The 19,213-nt window shown below is 40.2% G+C and overlaps 1 protein-coding gene across 1 annotated transcript in view; it reads right to left on the reverse strand.

Annotated features, from left to right (window-relative positions):
* pkig (protein kinase (cAMP-dependent, catalytic) inhibitor gamma) overlaps positions 1–13,370 on the reverse strand; it is a 56,099-nt gene extending 42,729 nt beyond the window's left edge. The window contains exon 1 of the mRNA XM_041798417.1: positions 13,132–13,370. The gene's annotated coding sequence lies outside the window, so the exon portion shown is untranslated. The remainder of the gene's footprint in view (positions 1–13,131) is intronic.
* Between the last annotated feature and the right edge of the window lie 5,843 nt (positions 13,371–19,213).

Here is a 19,213-nt window from a genome sequence, read left to right on the forward strand (position 1 = left end):
CCCTGCTGCTGAAAAACACTTCCACAGTATGATGCTGCCACCACCATGCATCACTGTCGGGATGGTATTAGGCAGGTGATGACAGGTGACATAATTTTGAGAACTGTGGCCAAACAGTCCAGTCTTGGTTTCATCAGACCGGAGAATCTTGTTTCTCACAGTCTGAGAGTCCTTCTGGTGCTTTCTTGCGAACTCCAAACAGGTTTTCATGCGCCAGAGAGAGGCTTCCATCTAGCCACTCTGCCATAAGCCCAGATCAGCGGAGGGCTGCAGTAATAGTTGTCCTTCTGGAACTTTGTCCCATCTCCACACAGGATCTCTGGAGCAAAGTCCAGGTGATCAGGTTCTTGGTCACCTCTCATATTAAGGCCCTTCTCCTCCCATTGCTCAGTCTGGCTGGGTGACCAGCTCTTGGAGGAGTCCTGGTTGTGCCAAACTTCTTCCATCTGAGAATTCTGGAGGTCACTGCGGTCTTGGAAACCTTCGGTGCAGCATACATTTTTCATAGCCTTCCTCAGATCTGTGCCTCGCAACAATCCTGTCTCTGAGCTCTGCAGGCAGTTCCTTTGACCTCATGGCTTGGTTTTTGCCCTGGTTTGCATTGACAGATGTTAGGCCTTCTATAGAGAGGTGTGTGCTTTTCCAAACAATTTAATTTACAACAGGTGGACTCCAATCAAGGTGTAGAAACATCTCAGCAAGGATCCAGACAAATGGGAGGAACCTGAGCTAAATTTCAAGTTGCGACAGAATTTGCATCGTGACAAATTTGAAAAGTGAAGGGGTCTGAATACTTTCTGGGTGAACTGTATATCAAGTATCTGCTTTAAATATTAGTAAAATGTGCTATAACATAGTGTGTACATGGTTTAAAAGACCAACGGAGAGGAAATTGCAGAGTAAATAATGTAATATTTGTGACTAAAGTTTCTCACAAAGGTCACACGTTTCCCTGAGCACCAGATCATCTTTTCAGTCTGTCACAGGAGACCTAAAGGCCTGGGTGATAATGCCTCTCATTTTCTCCTCATGGAGCAGTAGAGGAGCCAAAAACAGAGGGGCTTAAGTCCTCTGCACACAGGGCAAAGAACGTGGTCGGAGGTCAGAGCAGTTGAACCGACAAATCCCTGTCTACAAAATACGTACACATTAAACCCATGATTACACCAAAATAGAGCTTAAGCATTGTGATCACATGCACCCTAACACTGCTGCTGTTGTTGTTGTTTTTCTGATCCTGTTGTATCGAAGATGGGAAGGTCTCAGGGCTGGCAACTGATTGTGCCACTTGAACCAATTCTGGGAATAGATTTCTATTTTTATCGGAAGCATGTTTCGATGTGTCCTTGTTGCAGAAAAGCTTTGAATCTGGCAGCATCAGACTCACTCAGGGAAAGTGTCTCAAACTAGAGCCAGGGGGTATCCAGAAATAATATTTCAATATTCTTTAGCTGAAAGTTGATACATGATATACACTGATATTGATGCTTCAATACTGAAAACATACTCCTTCATCACTTCTTTGGTCTAAGACTTCTACAATGCCAACATTTTCTCTCGTTTGACCATAAAAAAGGATCAGTTTGTTAGACAGTTGACCTTTTCTGCCCAGTAAACAGATCTATTATTTGACTCAGCGGTTAAGTATTCTAGACGCCAGCACTAAACTGATTGGAAACAACAGATAAAATCTGGCTACTGATGTCTTTGCCGAAGGCTGATGTTGGTAAACAGAGCTGGTATTGGCTGATACCAAAACCAATGCATCAGTGCATCCTCTTCACAATAAAAATAAACTCCGAAATTCCAGTGAAAATCAAACAGTCCGGAAACCTGTTTGTAACCACAGTAACAAAAATATTAGTCTTATACAATTAACTTGTGATATTTCTTTTATTTTAAATAATAAAAAATTGCAGAAAACTGTCTAAATTGTACAAAAACATTGGCAACATTTCTGCAACTTATTAGCGATACATGAGTAGATGGACTATAACAATGGCGGATTTAGGAGTTCTATTTATGCTGCTCTCTACCAGTCAACATCTTATTGAAATTTACTACATAGTTCAGAATCACCGGAGTGGCAGCCCCACCTAATTGTCTGTGCTACGGATGTTCCTAAGCGTCTATTTCTCTATTCAGGTAATTGCTAATTTAAATTTCATTTAAACTACTAGTCTACAGAGGAGAAAATCCTTAGAAACAGTCAAATTCATCATAGGGTCATTGTGTCAGTGAGTATGACATGAGCCTGATGTACACTACAGTGTGGCTAACATTGAAAGCTAGCTCCGCCTGCCTTCATTCCTCTTTGCAGATTAATAACAGGCTTTTATATGCGGCCTCTTTTCACCTTGGTTAAGTAATTTAACCCTCCACGGCCTACAAACCACTTTATTTCCATTTACGACTTAAAAAACAGTCAAACCATACTGTTCCTACTACACGCCAACCGCTAAGCTACCGCCAAGTTCCTCTTATTTACATCCAGTGAAGTGCTGTGGAAAAGCTCAGACAGGAAGGCAGCGGCCATTAAATGAAGCTACAGCGGCCTCTAGTGGTGGGAGGTTCATCACAGTTTAAAAGAGCATTATAGACAGGGATTTCAAGCCTGTTCATAAAAAATGATGGTTAATTTGTTTAACTGACTCGCAAATCTCATGCCAGCTGATTTGCTAAACAAATTTGACTGGGGATGCATGATATTGGATTTTTGCCGATATCCGATATGCTGATATTTATAGATTTGTTTTAGCCAATACCGATATCAATACTGATATTTAAATACGTTTTACATAACTAAAAATTCTGTCCTTTGAACACAATTTTAAGCTTGAGAATGGAAAAAGAAGCAAACTTTTTTTTCTTAAAATACACTTTAAAGTTTAAAGAATGAGAATGAATAAAGAAAAAGATCTCAACTTACATCTAGGTCTGATGGTCCAGCCTAAAACGCCACTAATTTATTAGTATCTATGGCCAAATCTTACCATTGATATACGCTGATATGCACAGCCAAAATACTGGATGTAAATATTGGCAAAAATTTTGATATCTGCCGACACTGATATTTGGCCTTTTTCTGTAATATCTGCCGATACCGATATCTGGCTGATAATATCGTGCATCCCTAAATTTAACCATTTAACCATTTCACTGTGCGCATCCCTAGACCGTGGACAGTTTTTTAACGTTTGCAACTCTCCACTACTGTGAAGGAAGTCACACTGCCAACTATTGGCCTGACATGTATACTGCAGTCTCTGTCGTTGTCATTTTTGTCAATTTGTGTGCACGGTGGTGGTCATCAAAAAGTTGTCAGAACAAAAAAATTTGTTCAGAATTAAAAATAATTCAATTTTTAGCGGAACTCTGAGTGAATGTGGCCTACAACATCTAGTTTGGTTGCCATGTTTTCAACCATCTATCTCTATTAATTTGATTTTACCAATAATGTGAATGTTCTTATATTAAATAAATAAACAAACTGAAAATGATCTATTCAGACTATTCATTTCAGCTGTATCAGGCCAGTCATCTATTTTCTTATCAACATAAACCATATTGACATTAACTATGCTGTCTTTAAGCATAACTTATATGAGAATAAATATCAATACATCTTAAAAACTGGGTATATTGAACAGCCTCATCTCAAGTTAGATTAAATCCTGGATGTTGACTACAGCACATAGAGAGATGCGTGTTTAACCTTCATGAAAACACTCCCTGACAGGACAGAAAATCTGAAGACCACTTAAGGGAAAACAACTGACAGTCACATCCACACAGCAACCGTCCCACCCCCATCTGTATACTTAACGCAGACTCTCAGCACAGGGATACAGGGGTCCAAATGTTCTCAGGATAATCATGTTAGTGTTGGCAGCCCTCAGCAGGAGCAGATAGGGCTAATATTTACTGAAGGAGTTGTGGGAGGAGGAAGAGGACGCTGCTGCTAATGCAGCACTGCAGAGACTCAGAACCTGCACTAGTTTGACCTGATTCCTGATGATCTGCCTGCTTTCTCCATAACCGATCTCACAGATTGGAGGGGGAATGATGCACGCCGACCCTCTGCCAAAGATCTAGTCGAACATGAGCTCTAAAAAAAGACTGGTCTGTCTTTTCTCCCTCTCTGCAGACCTGATTCGATCCCTGATTGAAACACAGCAGAAAGGGTTCTGCAGGGCTCTGTTCAAGGTCAGCAGGGCACGTGTGCCTGTCTGGTAGCTGTGGGTTTTCTTGCCTCACTGCGCCCTCTGTTCTGGCTGCTCTCCACACACATCCAAGATCCCACACGTACACACAACCCCCCTGGCCATTTTGAAGGATATCAGACCATGTTTGGTGAGCTGGTACGAAAAGAGGACTCAAGACAGCAGAGGGGGATTCCATAGAAGGGGATGCATGTACATCAGACGGTACAGATCTCACAGGCTTTGGCCTTTGATTTATCCCATGGCTTCATCTGCTATTTCATGCATGTTTGCAATCATTATAAAGCATATCAAATGCTGTTTAATGACACAATTTTCTCAAGGAGAGCCCTTTAAAGTGGAGCTGGGACAATTAGTGGATAAAAACAGAATGAAACGGCATCTAGATCTATTGGATGACCATTACAGTCATATTTCAAACAAATCTTTCAAGTGTAAGATTATTTCAGCCTTTGAAAATTAATTTTTGCAGATTTTATTTATTTGTGACACTTAAAGACTCATCTTTGGCTTTGTCAAAGCTGGTTTGGACAAAGGAAGCCATCTGAATATGAGACTTTAGTGTCTTACACTCCTGGGAATGGTGATGAGCCTAAGGGTTTGCAATGATCTTAGATCATTGAGGATTAGAAAGTGTCAATCTGCCAAAGCAGAGACATCATTGTAGCATGCCAAGATGCACACCGTTGCAATTCTGTGCAAATACTGACACCTCAAGTTTTCTTTTCCTCAGGCAATCACACTATTAGCCAATCCGTCAATACAGTACAGATAAACCAATCATAGGAAACTGCAGGTAGCACCTTGGCTTTCTTTTATTCCCTCCCCTTTGCTTCACAGCAGAGTGAGATTCATGCTGAAAATCAAAATTAGTTTGTCCCCCTAAAGGACTATTTTGTCATATGAAACTGCTTTGGATTTTTATAGACCTACAGGGTGCAAAAAAACTTTTAATTTCCAGATAAGGGTTCTACTTTAGATGACAACACCATGGACCTTTAAAAAGCCTTGAAGTGATAGTGAGTACGCATATCATCAACAAGCTAAACAAATGTCTCCTGATAGTAGACACCAGAATTCTAAGTTGGTTAACCTCATCTTCTAACCATTTAAATCAATTCAGGCCCACAGTTCCAGTCAGTGCAGCAGCCAACCCCTGCAGCTCCAGTTATTTGCTGCTACCACAATGTTGATGCCCAATATAAACAACAGTGAGACCGATAGCGTCTTGTAGAATCAGGGTAGTTTAGCACTGTTTGATCTTGTAGATGGAGATCAAGTTGAACATAGACCGTGTCATACAATCGAAGCAATGAGAGACGACATTCAGTAGGGGTGTGGATGAAAACCTACAAGGAGGACTGTAGACTGGTGGTGCTAGCACTGCTAATGTTAGCCACACTCTGCAAACCACCTTCATGGCATTTACCTGCAGCTGCTGTGGTTGAGTCTTAATAAAATAGTGCTAAATTTTGACTTTTTCCTGAGTGTTGTCTATACTAGGGGACTACACACTATTGGGATTAGCGTTTAACCAGAAAGAAAATGATTTGCCAAAGAAAATCAACAATACGGAGCATCTAAATTGTTTGCAAGTGGGTAATCCCAAATGCTTGATGGGGGGCAGGAAGTGGGGAACAGCTATTAGGAATGAATGAGAGCAGAGGAAAGTTGGAACTTTACACCTCTAAATGAACCTGTGTGCTGCAATTATCATCAAATAATACACTGAGTATGATCCCTGTACTGTACAAGCAAGTGTTTGTTTTTGTCAAAGTTTAACTGACTTTCCCAGCATGGAGGTGAACAATATCTCAAATGACTCTGACTTATTTCAAATTCTAGCATCTTGAGGAGTGTTTTACTGAGCTAAGTGGCTAGCTGAGCCTCTTTAACATCTAAAAAATCCTGATTGTGTCACAAACATGCTTTCAATTGAAACACTGATATATTTTCTCAACTGTATACACCTCATGAACGAGCCTGTTCTACAAAACGGCTTAGCCACACTAGCTAGCTGCAGTTTGAGTGCCAGTTTCCTATCCTCCATCCTTTGCTGTTTTTTAATATACATTCAAAATGGAAAACTGCTACAAAACAAAGAGCCATTTGGGAGCCAAACAACCAACTTTACTGAGCTGATCCAAATGATCCAGATCTCTTAAAAGAGATGGATTTCCCATCACAGTGAGCAAGACTGGGCAGACATCAGCTGAGGAAACACTTTATGGTAATGAACCATATGTAATTGTGTTACATCGCTCATCAAGGCTTAAGAGGGAAGCTTTCTTCATTCCTGCCTGCTGCCGTGACTGTGTTTTTTAAACTTCATTACTTTCAGGACACAAAAGATAGCCATTTCCTACAAGATGGAAGATAAGTTTATGGCCATGACTGCCAGAAGTTTGTCTTTCATTTGCTGTTTTGTTGTTTCTCTTGTCCCTCCCTTCTTCCTGCTTTTCTCCCACCCCTACCCCTCCTTCTAGCCTTTTCCATCCCCAGCACAGCTATGGGCAACATAAATCTGGTTTTAGTGCTGTGCTTAAGGTGATTACGCTGGTCTATGTTACAATAGGCCATAACAAAGAGTACAGTCTAGACCTGCCCTCTTTGTAAAGTGTCTTGAGATAACTTTGGTCATAAATCTACACTACACAAAGTATTGATTGACTGAAAAGTAGATTAATTTTTAAAATTATTTTCACACTTTGAACTTGTAGTATAGTTGTAAAAAGCTAAAAAAAAAAATTTGCTTTGGTAGCGTTTTTCTGAAGAAATCACTTCGCTGCTGTATGGCATCATCTGTAAAGAACCTATTAGCCAAAGGTGATGCCGGTCTGCATGGGTCCCTCTTCTTCAACAAAGAGCTTCCTCTGACCCTGCCCCTCTCATCCATGGGAGGTGTCGACACGAGTACAGCTGTGTGCTTCCTGACTGTAGGGCTCTACAGGTGGAGATACCAGGTGGGGAGCAGGTGTTATTATAACGACAAATGTCACCATGGACACAGAATCTGACGTGAACACAAGTGGACTAAAAACAAAGGACTGGGTTGGCTTGTTTTACATTATGTGACTTTGGATACCCAAATGAATGTGCCAAAATATTGAGAAGTGATGATATGTCTACTTTATCATTGGTCAATACTGCAATATAAAGATATAAAATCTGATGATTTAAGAAATACCACAGAGTTCATGTTAGCTTTGGTCGAGGCTTAGGACTAAAGATGACAGGGCCTTCTCTGTCAGGGCGCCTCGACTTTGGAACGACCTGCTGGAGGAGATAAGGCATACAGAATCAGTGACATCTTTTAAATCACTTCTTAAAGCTCATTTTATAAACTCGCTTTTATGTGATGTCATCTAATGTCTTTTCTTGCATCTTCCCTCTTTCTATCAGTTTTCTCTTTTAAATTTTCCTCTGCTTTCTGAAATTTTACCTTAAAGCTTCTATGTCTGCTCCTCTCTGCTTTGATTTTTACCTTGCTAGTTTTTTATTGCTACCGCATCTCTTCTCTCATCATGATTTTATCGTGACTAATATTTTACCACTACTAGCTTTCTATTTTTTTTGTATTATGACTCATTTATCTCTACACATTTTAATTGCTTTTATTCTACCTCTTACTGCTTTGATTCATATTCCATTTCTTTTTTAATGCTCTTACATTTCTGGTCCTTAGGTCTCATTTTATGTAGCTTGTTCCTGGGTTGCCTGGATTCATCTAGGTTATTCTGGGTTTTATAGTTTTATTTTTTATTCTTGGTCTTTAATTTTATTCTAGAATTATATATATCAAGGTTTCATAATAACATGTTTTCAGGCTCTGTAATGGGTCAACTAGGATGATTATGATGTTGGAGTGACATTGCTGGCTTTATTTTTCATGTGTTCTCCTGCTGATGCGGTTTTGTCTTATGTTCTTTGCTTGTGTTATGATGCTTTTTTAAAATTGTGTTTCTGCTTATTGACAAAGCGCTTTGCAAACCTCTGTTTTAAAAGGTGCTATACAAATAGTTATTATTATTATTATTAGTTATACCGATCTGCTTTGGTGATTTTTTTACAATTTATTAATGTCTGTGGATGTTTCAAATAAACAAAAAAAAAAAAAACAGAGGCTTTAAAAAAATCAGATCAGAATTTCCTGAGATTGCAAGTCAACTACCTCATTTAATCAAAAACAACAGCTTTTTCCCACATTTTCTCAAGTGAATGCAACACTTTCCCACATTTTTCTCCACTGAATTGACCCCATTAATCTGACAGCAGCTGATAACTACCATAAGTTTTGGTTGATAGCATCAGAATGGAATGAAAGCACACTCATTGTACCCAAAAGCAAAAATAAATGGTTGAGAGATAAAACATTGCTTGTTTGGATGAAATTCCTGATTTATTTCAGACCTCTTTTTCAGACCACTGAGATGTTTCTTGCAGATATTAAAATCCTGATAAATTGTCCGGCCTTAGCGCCTGTGGCCCAAACATGAGATGAATCTGCTTTAGTCCTCATTAAATTTGTGAAGAATTACATGGTGGGAAGAAATAAAATCGACACAAAGGGTAACATTAAATATATTTCACTGGATGATATTGACAGAGGAATATTTTTAATACAAGCTCAAGCTGGAGATCCAAGCTGGCACAGCCTGTGCTACCAACTCTGTCAAATGGCAGAGCCGTTGCTGGAAGGACAACGGATTTTCCAGATGTGCTCCAGAGACACAGAGCACATCTGCAACAACTGAAAGCGGATTTAGTACCACATACCTTACTCCAATAAATAGAGATAAGGTTGAAAATCAGCAAACAATCCCGTTAAGCTTGTCCCTTTCAAAACCAGCCCAGTCTGAATGAAGGTCGTATGTCATGTATTTATCCCTTCACTGGTACACTGAGCGTTTTTGCACAATTGTTCTTTTAACATCTAGATTACACGTTACTCTCGCACTCACTGAGCCCGGCGAGAGCGCTGTTTTGGTTTGCATTGAGCCAGGCAGTCGACAGTGAAGCAAAGCACGACAGACAGGCGAGGAGCCAGTGTTTATCTTCACCAGTGCTCATGCCCAGTAACGCTGGCCTCGGCCCAGCAATACTCACACATAGTGGGGGGTCCAGGCTGCTCCCCACCAGCTGCTGAGTCCCTCTCTAAACACAATCATCTAATTCCAGCCCCGTCTTTTTATTGCAGAAATTCCCCCCTATTGACAAACGCTGCTTCGTCTCTCAGCGGCAGATTATTGCATGAGAAAGTCTGCTGTCATCGCTGCCTCGTTATCTTATCCAGTTAGGAAACAGAGGATGAAGACTGTTTGTGTTGAAAATGGTAATGAGTGGGAAGGAGTTTGCTTTAAAAGCCCCTTCAAGTGAATGAGCAGAGCCTGCTTTTGTCTTTTTTAATGGTTAACTGATACAAAGCATTATAAAAAGGGTGATCCTTCATCAGGATACAATACAGAAATGTCTTACTGGTAATACACTGAGAGCAAAGCTTGATGCGTAGGCACTGCTAACACCATGTTTTGTAAGAGCAGCATCAATTTTAGACACAAAACTGATGCAGCTCGGCATGTTTGGTGCTGAGCATCCTCAGTGCAAAAATACCCTTAGTGGCTTTTCTTTTTGTCACCACGCTCACAGCCCTGTGAGGTGAAAATAGTAACCATACGAACACGGGTGAACTTCTCTCCAACGAACAAATTGAAATAAAGAAGGGGCCAGGAATTCTAATATCACTTTTGTCAACATTAGTGAAGGAGACGCTAATCTGGCTCATCTTTTTAAGGGAAAAATGTCCAGATAAAAAGCTGCTTTTTATGCTAAGACACTGTTTTCTTGGTGAAATTTCTTTGATTAAAGCCAAATATTAAGCAGTTTAATGCCAGATCAGACCACTTTTTTTTGTCTTGTCAGACTATTCAACAAAAATCTCATCCTGTCTTTGCTGACAGGCTGGCAACACTACAAGCAGCAGGTCAAGAGTTGTCAATCACAGCTACAACAGAAGCATTTAAGTGAAGCTAGCTGTACTGTGCTCCGAAAAGAAGGAAATGACAAAGAAACAAGTGTGGCTTGTCCCTAAGTTTTAAAAAAAGGACAGTATGGACTGGCTACTTCAAATAAAACTTGACGTATGGATGTGAAAATTAGCCAAGTTGGGTACCAATGCTATCTTTGGTGTTTGCAAACAGAAGATTCAAAGATGACTATCCAAAGGAAACAAATAGGTGTAAGCATATACACTCAACAGCCACTTTATTAGGTACACCTCTTCAACTGCTTGTTAACACAAATAGCTGATCATCCAGTCACACGGTAGCAACTTAATGCATTCAGGCATGTAGATGTAGTCAAGACAACTTGCTGGAGTTTAAAACGAGGATCAGAATGGGGAAGAAAGGGGATTTAAGGGACTTTAAACGTGGCATGGTTGTTGGTAACAGACTGGTCTGAGTGTTTCAGAAACTGCTGATCTACTGAGATTTAGATCTCTGTGATTTATAGAAAACCTTGAAGCATATGGGCCACAGCAGCAGAAGACCACACCAGGTGCCACTCCTGTCAGCTAAGAACAGCAACTGAGGCACGGGCTCACCAAAACTGGACAATAGAAGATTGGAAGAATCGTTGCCTGGTCTGATGAGTCTCAATTTCAGCAGTGATAATCAGAAGGTAGGGTCAGAATTTCGAGTAAACATAAAAGCATGGATCAATCCTGCCTAGTATCAACAGCTCAGGTTGGTGATGGTGGGATATTTTCTTCACTTTGGGCCCCTTAGTACCAACTGAGCATTGTTAGTACTGTTGCTGACCATGTCCATCTCTTTATGACCACAGTGTACCATCTTCTGATGCCTACGTCCAGCAGGACAATGCACCATGTCACACATCATCTCAAACTGGTTTCTCGAACATGACAACGAGTTCACTGTTCTCCATTGGCCTCCACAGTCACCAGATCTCAGTCCAGTAGAGCACCTTTTGGATGTGGTGGAGTGGAAGATCCGAACCATGGATGTGGAGTCGAAATCTGCAAATCTGCAGCAACTGTGTGATGCTATCATGTCAATATGGACCAAAATGTCTGAGGAATGTTTCCAACACCTTATTGAAATGATGCCACGAAGAATTAAGGCAGTTCTGAAGGCAAAAAGGGGTCCAGCCCAGTACTAGCAAAGTGTACCTAATAAAGTAGGCAGTAAGTGTATATATCAACTGTAAAATTTTGCCATTTGTACTAATAAATTTGTAAAGCTTTAGGCTGGACTAATAGACCTGTACCAGCTGAGGTCTTTTTCTCAGTCTTTTAAGTGTGTTATAAGTACTCAATTTTTTCATCCGTATACATTAAATTGAGTTCAAAGGACTGAAGTTTCAGGTCTGGAATACAGATTTGAATTTCAGTATCAATATCAGTATTGACTAAAATCAATATATAAATACTGGCATATCTGATATTGGCAAAAAATCCAATATTGTCCTTCCCTCCTCAAAATAAATGTAGCCCAGTATTCTGAGTGCTCAGCAGCCTAGGCAGAAAAAAAACACCCTCAGCATCAGCTTCTCTTACACCAGCCAATCAAAATCAAGAAGGGGTGGGACTTCTGGTGATAGCAGAAGATAACCTGATCTGACTTGATTTTTTTCAAGAAAAACTGTCAGGTTTGCAGCTGCTACCTGTTTCAAGACAGGATTTCTTTACATTGTCTGCATGTCTTCTGTGTGATATTTCCTTGAAATATGGAAATATGAAGCACATTGAGCCAATTAAAATGTTACTGATTCTACCAGGGAAAGCAGGATTCATATTTTTGTAACATAGCAACAAGGAAAGCTGGTAATAAGCACTCTAAAAATGAGGTTAACACAAAGGCCCAAAAATAAGTTTCTCCACCGCAATTGTTGTTGACAAGGCTGATATAGCAAGCCCCTCCCCCTTCTTGAATTTGATTGGTTGGTGAAGAAGTAGCGACCTTGATGAGCACAGGTTTCAAACTGAGGCATAAGCTCAGAGTCAAAATGGCATTTTTATGATGGGCACATAAACGTTTTTTTTTTAAATTATTATTATTAAAATGGACTATGTTTATTCTCAGAACACCCAGCAATGGAGGTTTGTTTTCCAACAGGTGGCCAAAATCTCATAAATATTTTATTAGTTGCATAAAATATGTTCGACTAAAATCCCATTAGTAACCCCAGAGCCGTGGAGCACCTATGCTGTCTTAACTGGATATTCATTTCCTGGGTTGTATGTTTTTGTTTTTTTTTTTATTCGTCGTTTGACCAAAAGAATCTTAATAGTCGCAGCATGTTCACCCTTGTTGGCCACTGGTTCTTCTGTATCTGGCTCTCTGAAAAAGACGGAATTCCCACCATTGATTTAAATGGGAGCGGGGGGTGGGGGCGGATATGTACATTGACAGCATACAAAAAACCCACTGATGATAAGAGGAGGAGATGAGAGCTTTCAAATGCTATCCAAGCTGTCATTAGCTAACTACCCCTGAATACAGCAGCTAATGTGTGGGAAGGACGAGCATGCCAGTCCTTTAAACTGCTCTCACATACACAGACACAGGCGACTAGCATAATGGACACACTTGAAGCCTCAGTCGTTCGAGGAAAAAAAGAGAATGTCGTTGGCATTCATTGTTTTGGTCAGAATTAACTGACACCGAGTGACCAAGATACGTTATTTTCAGCCGTTGGTGGCTTTCAGTTGACACTAACGGCTCTGCGTAGAGACGCATTGTCTAACGACAGCGGGAAAATGCTTCACGAAAATCACGTACAAACCTCCGCTTCGTGACTTTGAAATAAAACAACCAGGCTGTTTTTTCAAAGGGGTAAACCCACATTTAAAAGCAGCAGACATTAGAGTAAAAAGACAGCCACTAACCTTGGTAGGGTCGCCTCCTGTTATCCACTTGTTACAATGGAAATTTAACACCATGGATCCCCAGTTAAGTTTCCTGGCTGACGGACAAAAACGCAGATCTGAAGCACGCAGGCTGCTGTGGATGAAAAAAGGAGGAAGGAGAGAGCGTTTGAAGCCTGGGTGTTTTTCTCAGGATACCCGTCGGAAAACAACGAGAGAGGGAGGAAAAAAAAGAGGTTGTGTCTTCAAACAGCTGTTTTCCAAAATGGAGTTAGCTGTGTCTGAGCCAATCACAGGCTGTCTGTGGAGGCTCCCACTCCTCCTCTGTGGGCTGAACACCACACTGTACTCTGGAGATCAAACACTCACACATTATACATCTTTTTAAAGGATGATTCATTGTCGCGGAAGCTTTATTTAGACCCACATCAAAACCACCAGGAAGCTCAACCTGATGAGATTTCCTGGCAGGGATCCCCCAGTTAATTCTAATGTTGGTTTAAGGAGCAATTGTTCATCCATGCAGAAGGAGAGAGAACCAGGAGAGCTGGTAAACCCATATGCTACCACACTGTCATTTGCAGAATATTTAAGGAGCACTTCAACAAATTGGCTTGGCCTTTCTATAAAGTTTGCAAGCTTGCTTGAGCCAGTTTGGACAAAGACTGATTATATTTTAGGCCAGAATACCCTTTTAGTCAGTTGTTTTGTGTCAATACCACAAAATACTACATTTCCCAGAATGCAACCCTCCCAACCCCCCAGTTTGGCACCCCCAAAAATAGGCATTTTAGCACATGTCCTAACTGAATGCGAGTGTCATATACCATGCAGCACTGCAGACTTGCTGTCCACATCTGCAAAAATTGAGAGGGGTCTGGCTGCAGACTATAGACCTCAGACAACCTCTCTTGTAGACGGTCACTAGGAAACGAAATGGAAATACACGCCAAAACTTTAGTTAGGTTAGAATAAGAGTTAAGGTAAGGGTTAGGATACTGCAGTTAAATGTTAAAAACTTGATTAAAAAAACATCTAATACAGCTTAGTAAACATTTTAATGCAGCTCATGTAACACTGTTAGCTATGTAAGCTAAGTAGATAACGAAGCTATGTAGCTAAAGCTAAAGCTCATGGATATCCATGAGACATCCTGCAACACAACATGTTATCTACATAGCTTATTTAGCTACATTAGCTTAAGATATGCTTACTGAAGCTCAAGTTGCTAGAGCAAATTTAGCTACATCAAACTACATAGTAATTTTAACTACATAGCTTCTGTAGCTATGTTAGCTTTAGCTTTAGATTTTTGCACTTCCAAATTGGCATAAATTTTCAGCTCAGCTAAAATAAAAACAACTAAATTTAATTAGCAAGGAAATGCTTAGTAAAATAAATTGTACGGATGCCTAACCTCTCAAGGCTTCCACATTAAAGTGCAATTATTACTTCTTAAGATTAATAGCTCAATATACTTCTCCATTTTATATCCCAGGGGGCTCCCAGGGCAGCTTAGTGCTCAGCCTGACACAAACAGAGCAAACTGTGAGCCTAAATCCTCAAGAAGATGTCATGGGGTAGATTGTTGAACAGAATTCACTTTGGTTAGATAATAACAGTTGCTGAATTTGTTTCCAGTGGAAAGGTAAGACTGTTTCAGGGACATGAGAGCACTGAAACACTATAGGACCAATACAAAGACCCTAAATCAGTTTTATTTATCTATCCAGTTTTAAGCAAGGTTAAGTCAACAAAGACTTCCCTCTCTCCTGCATCTCCTCCTGGGGGGTTTCAAGTTGTTCTCAGGCCAGAAGGAATATATATAAAATCTCTTTAGTGAGCTCTGGGTCTTGCCTGGGAGACCTCCACAGGGAGGCAACAAGAAGGCATCCTTATATGATGCCTGAGATACTTCAGTCGGCTCCTTTGGATGTGACGCAGCAGCGGCTCTCTGGATGTCTGATCTTCCAGCCACTCTTGGAAACTCATATCGATAATTTGTATACTGAATGTTTGATTTTCTATTTTAAAATTTCCTATATTAATGTATTATTTTACATAAGACTGTGTCTGTCAATGTTCATAAAGTCATAAATGTTTTGTTTTAACTAAAAAGCACTTTGGGTTGATTCTATAAATATTTTCATTGTATCTTCTGCATCTTTAAGATCAATTTTCTTGTAAGAAAACACCCGTTTCCGCTGAGATTTTTTCAGATGTTGGACTTTTACTTCTATTGAATCTGACGTCCCTTCTGAGCTGTATTTCTGAAGTCCTTGGGGACCCATGAGCCTGCTTTTGGAAACGTTGCTCAAGCTGCAATTATGTTGTGAAAATACCCTCAGCTTCCCCAGAGCCTGCAGCACACCACCACCCTCTGCCAACAGCAGCATCCACATAGCAAACAAGACACAAATAGCACTCTCCTCAGTATGAGATGTACTTTACTGTCTTCACTACCAATGATAGATATCCTGCAACACAATACAGCTCGTCGCCACGGACATGCACAAAATAAAAGTATAAAAAATAAAGACAACTATTTAAGTTAGCTTCAGGCTACTGCAAGAAAACAGATCCAACGTTATTGCACATTTCTAAACATGATGGCCCAGTGGGAAATTTGGCAAAGAAGACATCTTCTAAAAACCAGGACTGAATGTTCTCCTCCTCATGTGATCAGTGACAGCTTCCTGTTAAGACTGAGTGATGGCCAACAGGTCAAACATGGGCACAAAAAACACATAAGGCAGATTATTTTAACTGAACTTAGAAAAATAATCCTCTCAGAAGATTACAGCAACAAAAAGTAGAGCATCAGCTAAACAAAGGCCCTAAAATACTCAGTAACATTTAAATCTATTACACTATATTACATTTATATGACCTGATAAGAGTACACATAAATATTGCTTTGGTAAAACATAATCAATGATAAATACTGTAGTAAAATCTACTTAAAACAACAGTTTAAGGCAATGACTTAGACTCAAACTGTCTCCACTTTTTTGGTTGTGGATGAAATCATGCAGACCGAGCACTAATGGAAAGTGTATGACGGAGTCCTGGTATGCAGATACTAAACAAACTGAAAAAATGTGGGTTTAAGCTTTTTTTAGAATTCCTCGTAACTGGAGTGGTCGGTTCACATTTTCCCATGACTGTCTTACAACTACATTTCCATTTAAAACAGTCTTGGCTGGGCGCAATCATTCCTTGACTTCATACCAGCTGTAAAAATATTCATTTTGCATGTGCTTCCAATAGAAAAATAGACAATAAGCAGTCCTCCGTCTAAGTAAGATCTCATCCTATCAAAAGCTGAGGTCAGACTACATGTTTGAGCATGAATACAGCCAGCAGTCGTAGGGTTTAGGGATCCACTGGCTTTGAAAGTAGATTGTTTTATCCCTTGTAGTGTTTCAAAGTGAATGACAATGAAGGCCAAGCCTGGGACAACTCACAACCTCCCAGCATGTTTGATTTTTCTGCTTTCCTTCTACGATTTTGCCGTCACATCTGTGATATTGACCAACAAGAGCACGAAGCACTCTGCACATTCAAGTCATAGATGTAAACAAAGCCATTGGTAGAGCAAAAGTAAAATGATAAAGTTGGCGCTGCAAGATGAAACTACTGGAAAAGTTTAAGAGATGCACAATATTATTAGCATGATATCAGTATAGTCAGGCAGGACCAACAGACCTATGTGAGTTGCAGTCTTTTCCTTCTTTATCCTCACTCCGTAAACTTTCAATTGTGTTTAAGGACAGAAGTTTTAGGTATTTAGAATATCGATATCAGTATCACCTAAAAGGAGTCCGTAAATATTGATGTATCAGACTGAAAAAAACAGAAATGCTTGTAAGAAGCAGCAGACACACACTTCAGCATAACTGCTGTTAGAATTTGCATGAAGCTAGCATATGACTCATCATAATGTTTGTATGGACAAACAAACTGAGCATTATTTCAGGCAGGCCACAGTCAAGCACTGCCATATAATTGAGATCATCTGATCCCATGCACATCCTCATCAGCTGACTGCCAGCTGATTTGCTTCTATAAACACTATTGGCTATACCCTCTCATGCTGCCATATTTAAACTGCTCTAGCCAGGCTCTTTTACTGCTCCCTCTGCAGGCTGCTCTTTTTGAAACTTTCCTCCACCCTAGCTCCTCCTTAATCTGCTTGTGTCATCAGTGTCATTCTAACATTATTGTCTGCTCTGGGTTTTTGCTACTCTTCTCCCTGCCTTAGGCTTTGTCCACATGGAGACGAAAACATATATTTCTGTTTCATTTTAAAAAAAGTTTTCCGTGAACACAGGATCGTTTCAGGAAATGTCCGTGTCAGCACAGAACCACTGAAAACATTGTAGTATATATGCCAAGCTAGTAAGTGGTGCTGTAACCAGGGCTTGACATTTACACTGGCCAACTAGCCAAATGCGGGTGGATTTCATCTGTGGCAGGTACCAGATTGACTTCAACTAGCCACTTTGGCCAGTGGAATTTATCAGTGTCACAACCTCAGCATTCTCTGATGGATATTTGTCTGAGTGAGATTTAGATGAAACCAGCTGCATTTCTGATTTTTTTAAATTATGTTAATTCAAAGTTGATGTTTTTATATTAGTATAAACTTAGTGTCTATTAAAGAAGGAAATGGAGCATGTGTTTCATCTTATACCGGACATACCCAATTTGCAATGTCACGCATAGTTTCCAGTCAACACAACTGTGGCCAGCGGAAATGCTCAGTGGCTAGTAACTTTTCCTAAACAAGTAGCCACGTTGGCCAGTGAGCAAAAAAGTTAATGTAAAGCCCTGGCTGTAACACTTCTACAGAAATGCACCAAAAGAGAGAGAAAGATTACAGAAAACTGCCACAAACTTTCTCCTGTTTGCCCTTCTGGTTGTTCTCCACGGTAGATTTAAGAACGTCTGGTGTATGTTGTTCGCCTTGGTGGTAAAGAAGCATCAGATTTTGCTGTAAAAGCCATAATAAGCTCAGTAGCTTCTGCAGCATGAACGCGACCCTGTAATCCGCCATTGTTGTTTTGGTTTGACTCGTGCATGTGGCGTAAGTGGGCTATCCTATGTATGGTGTGATCATTTCAAGAAAGATGTGGTTGGATGTCCACACGGAGAGGAAACGGTAAGCAAATTTACAGATTTTGCCACTTTGGGACCTGGTTTCACAAGTAGCATTTACAGCCTCCCAAAACGCTGTTTCCATGTGGATGAAACGCCGATCAGACAAAAAACTTTTGCGTATATTCCTGAATTCGTCTTTGTGTGGACAGGGCCTTAGGTTGGTAGGTCCTTATCTGCATAGGCAAGGCAGGGACATGTGCCGTTCCTGCTTGATGCTTTCCACATCAATGCTATATGCAAATTGCACTCATGCTGCCATATCTAAACCGCTCTAGCCTGGTTCTCTTTGCTGCTCCCTCTGCAAGCAACTTTTTTGCAACCCTCCTCCACCCCAGCTCCTCCTTTACTCTGTTTCTGACTCAATATTTGTCATTCTGTTGTCATTGTCTGCTCTGGGTTTTTTTGCTATTTCTCTCCTCTGCTAAATATTAATAACTGCAATAAGCGCTTATTGATTACTGCTTATAAAGAAAAATACTTATAGCTGCAAATCATGTGTTTCTTGACATAGTGGTCCTGACTGAAATACAGTACAGTACAGTAAATAAAGTGTGGTCAGTTACATTCTCCTTTCTGAGTATCATATTGCTGCGCATCTCTTACTTCTAATATTTTTACAACTGTTGTTAGATAACACCATGTAGTTTTTCATGTCTGTGGGTAAAGTCGCAGCGTAAGTGTATGGCTCTGTGGTCGCCTTATATATAACAGTGGCCATCATGACAGAAAACAAGCTCATGTAGTCTGACCTCTGCATTATTTTGGTAGACTCTCCCTTCACAGGAAGCCCTGAAATATCAGCTGAGACTCAAAAAGGTTAAAATGTCTTCACAGAAAAGCCAGCAGGAACAGGACAGGTGGAAAAATTACCCCAAGCAGAGACTGTTTCAATGTATGAGAGCTCACCCCAATAAGAACCTAACCTTTACACTGCAAAAAC

The sequence above is a fragment of the Cheilinus undulatus genome, linkage group 11 (genome assembly GCF_018320785.1).
Source record: "Cheilinus undulatus linkage group 11, ASM1832078v1, whole genome shotgun sequence".
Lineage (NCBI taxonomy): Eukaryota > Metazoa > Chordata > Actinopteri > Labriformes > Labridae > Cheilinus > Cheilinus undulatus.